The sequence below is a fragment of the Malus domestica genome, chromosome 15 (genome assembly GCF_042453785.1).
Source record: "Malus domestica chromosome 15, GDT2T_hap1".
Taxonomy (NCBI): domain Eukaryota; kingdom Viridiplantae; phylum Streptophyta; class Magnoliopsida; order Rosales; family Rosaceae; genus Malus; species Malus domestica.
Window position 1 is genome coordinate 48,073,349 of NC_091675.1, and position 4,648 is coordinate 48,077,996.

A 4,648-nucleotide genomic window follows, 5' to 3' on the forward strand; every position below is an offset into this window, starting at 1 on the left:
CGGGAGAGATTAACACATATGTGACATGAAGTCATCGCCAACAATGTAGGGGCTATAGAGGGCGGAGGGCTGTGATTCCTCTCTTTAAAAGATTATTTTTCATGTATAATCTCGACTATATCTTTTCCATCTACAGTTGTACAGGGTTATACAATAATAGTTGTATTTAGAGAAAGAAGCCTAACGCAACCTCTACAAAAGTTACATAAAAAGTCGGCCAGAGGGCTACTTATAGCAAACGCTGTATATTAAAATATAGACCTTGCTAACTAAGAAATAAGCCTTTATTGGAGACGAACTTTGCACATTTGCGGGATAAAAGTGACATATAACCTTTGGTTGGAGATGGCTTGACACATAGCACGTAGAGATCGTTGTGTGAAATAGATACACACATAGTAATCGTATAAAATGACACATGGCATTGTAGAAATAGTAATTAGCAGGGAAAAATAATCTGCGATCGTAAGATAACATCTTGGTGAGGCCGATCAGACAAGTGGCCTATTTGATTAATTTTGCAAGACAATGAGACTCCATCATGTTAGAAAGTTGCCCTAAAAACTCAAAAACTCCTTGTAGTATAGCCTAACAGGACAAAGAATGACATAACATTTTAAAGCTACCCCTCTATCTAGGAAGAAAAAGAAAAAAAAAAAAAAAGAATGGTTGATCGACATTGATTGAAAGAAAGAAAGTCATATGTGCATAAATGAACTTGTGAATCTAAAACGTTGTGGAGTCTCAAGTCACTTACTTTGACTCCACGATTTCTTTACCCTAAAGCTCAACAAGATTGAATGTAAGAAAGAGATGACACGAGACTAAATAGATAGTTTGGTGGTTCAATTTTCATGTGCTAAATTGAAGCTTCGAAGGGATGGCATGCTTTTAAGCCTTGATCAAAGGGGGGTTCAAAGTTCCTTATCATTTTGCTTAGATATCAATCCACATTTGTGTATACATTATTGGGTTTGGAACTTTGGATTTGTCACTTTCCCCAAATCAGAAAAGATTGGTCTACTTTTATCCAATTTCAAAACCAATTTAAATGCAAAAGCAAAACAACAAATTAAGTGGACCACACGGCGTCATGATCTGGACACTTGGACAGACCACACTACCAGTACCAGCTGAGCTCTTGAAGGGAGATTTTCTCTTCTCCTATTCCTATTCCATTCTCTCATTTTCTTTCACATATTATTTTTTATTTTATTATTTTTATGAAAAAAATTAATATAAAATATTAACGTGGCTAAACCGTAACTTTTCAAATAGAAAAGGAAAGAAGGGGAGAGAATTCTCCTTCCCCTTCGTGTTATGCTGATGCCGCTGCCGCTGCCGTTGTTACAATGTGTCCTTCCTTGCGTCCAAAAGAAGGAATGCCCATGAGAAGGTAAATCCTATTTTGGCATATAAATTAGTTGCGGTCCCGAAATATTGGATATTTTGCTTAAGGAAAAATTAGATTTTCATTCCTTTTTTTTTAATTAATTAAAATTTTATTTATTTTTAATTTTTATTTAAGGTTTCTTGGTTTTAATTAACATCATTAATTATTTTAGTAATAAAATATTTTACATGTCAAGATAATTAAATTTTATTTTCTAAATATATTCATTTAGTGTTAGAAATATTACATTAGATACACACACACACACACACATATTTATGGCTAAATTTTGAATCATATATTTTTATTTTTAGTTTGTACCTATTTTTAATTTGCAACCCTTTTTTTAATTATACCAATTTTATTTTCTATATTTTCAAACTTTTATTTGTACTCATTTTTTAAGAGAGTTTTAACGAAACACTTTCTGTACTGTTCACTTTTAACGAAAAACTATATTTTTACCTTTCTGTGGTACTATTCACTACATCTTTATTTGTCATTTTTCATTTAACCTTTTATTTGTACCAATAATTTATTAATAATGTACCTATTTGTCTTTAAAAATGTACCACTTTGTTATATGTAAATGTACCAATTTTTGTTTTTGTAGGTATCCTTTTTTTAGGTAAAATGTACCCATTTTTTCATATAAAACGTACCACCTTTTTTTGTATAAAATGTTCCAACTTTTTGTATATAAAATGTACCATAAAGATTACCAATTTTTTGCATGTAAAGTATCATTTATATAAGTAATGAAAAATCATGGGTTTATATAAATATAATATATCTTAATGACAATTCATGTCATTAAGATAAATTATACTTTTTTATATAAGTATTGTTTATACCATATTTAGGGCCTCGTATTTAGATCTCGTACAAATACTCGAGGGACTTAAATGTAATTATGTGATAAAGGAATGGGCAAATATGTAATAAATGAGGAGTCCTTATTCTATAAAAGGACCATTCACCCTCAGAATTAGGGGAGGCCATTTCCTAAGGCTCCTCACCCTCTCAAAGCTCTTACTCTCAGAGCTTTCTTTCTCCCTCAGATAAATACATAATTAGTGTGGACGTAGCCCAAACCTTGGGGTGAACCACGATACATCTTGTGTTATTTACATTACTTGCAGATTCACGGTCGGATTTACGTTGTTTCAAGACCTCCGGTTTTGTGCATCAACATTTGGCACCGTCTGTGGGAAACGACACGAAAAGCTGTGTCGGTTCTCTTTCATTTTTTTCACCTCCGCTGTGAATCTGTAGAAACCCATGAACCAAAGTCACTGCAAAACCCAAGGGACACCCCCTCTGAAAAATCCCTCTCTCTATCTAGTTTGTTTCACAACCTTCAAACCAAAGCTCTCACTTTCTCTCTCATAAGAGGAATCTCCAGAAGAGAGAGAACAAAAATGTAATCCTTCAAGCATTCTCGATTGAAAGTTCGAATCTTTTCAAATGGGGTGCTGTCTGGTCATCGCCGTCACCAGATACGACGACAAAGAGGTCCATCAGAGAAAATCGAACGGGAAATCAACGAGCACTGTCGCAGCTCGACATCCCGACGATAAATATCGTCGATTCCAGCAGAGGTTTAAATCAAATCGACTCGGAGGAACGAGCTCGAATTGAGCTCCCCAGAAATCGACCACTTTGGCCTCGTCGGAGAAGGCGAGTGCGAGTTGTACTGGAAGCACGTCGGCTATGCGTGGCGCTGCAGTTGCCTGCGTGTGGCCTCCGAATGTATATGAGGAAAAGTCAGTTGTTGAGCCAGGTCCTGGCAGTGACAGCAGTGAATCATGGCAGTGGGGATTCTTCTCGGCTTTGAGTCGAGCGGTGCGAATGCGGCGTGATAATTCTTCTCGGCTCTGAGGAGCTTCAGAACCTACAGTAGCTCAAGAGAGCGGCGACCTATGACTACAAGAACGACCCCAGGTGGGCCGACTACTGGTCCAACATCCCCATCCCTCATGACCCGATAATACCTCACTCTACATGGGTGTGCGGGCCTCAGCATCCAATGGTTTATTCAACAGCCTTCAGTATCAAGCAATCGTGGTCAAGGGTCATGATTCCATGTGTGACTCTATTAGTATCACTGTATTTGTCGATTAATTATTATAGATAATTTGTTACAGATACAGGATGGGCTTCACGTGGAGGTGACAATGAAGCTGCAGCTTTTGGTGCAATGGGGTCTCTGATCTAACTCCATTGTTTCTACTCACTCCTCTTGGCTCAGAGACACTGTAAAGATTAATTAGGTGCACATGCATGACAGCAGTGCACAGACAGACAGAAAAAAGAAAAAAGAGGAAGAGTCAGCTTATTATATGTGCACAAGAAAATGGAGCAGAGCCAGGAGGGATGAGACAGAGAGAGGCGCAATGGGAAACAAAAACAAAAGCAAAAGCAAAGCAAAAGAGAAAGCAAAAGAGAAAGTAAAAGCAAGGAATAAACACCTCATCAGAATGATGTGATTTGCTTTTCTTGTTTTTGTATGATGTGATGTATTTTTCCTATCTTTCGGAGACATCTGTATAAACCCCCATCAGAGGGTAATAAAAATTAAAAAAAAAGGCAAAGCTGCTGCTATTACCACCAACCAGGTGATCAAAAGTACGCCCAGTATTCCAAAATTATTCGGCAACCCGTCGCTATTACCAGCAACTAGGTGATGAAATGTACAACCCGTACTCTAATATCATTTGGCAACTAGCCATTCATGCCACCAATTAGGTGATCAAAAGTACGCCCAGTACTTCATATTATACATGAGCATTGCTCATGTCAATCATACATAAATATTCATGAGCATCACTCATATCAATCATACATAAACATTCATGAGCATCACTCATGTCAACATTCATGAGCATCACTCATGTCAACATCCATGAGCATCATTCATGTCAATCAAACATTCATGAGCATCACTCATGTCAATCAAATATTCATGAGCATCACTCATGTTAATCAGCTTCAAAAGCTTCATTTACAAAAGCTCTAGCTTCGAAAGCTTCATTTACAGAGCTACAACTTTAAAAGCTTCATTTACAAAAGCTCTAGCTTCAAAAGCTTCATTTACAGAGCTCCAGCTTCAAAGCTTCACTTACAAAGCTTCAGTGCAGGGTATACAAATACCGCCTCCAAATAACCACCACTTCGGCCTATACATGGATTCAATTTGAAGTCTCCAGCCAACAAACTCTATTGACCGAAGACTTGGGGGACTACATTATGTAC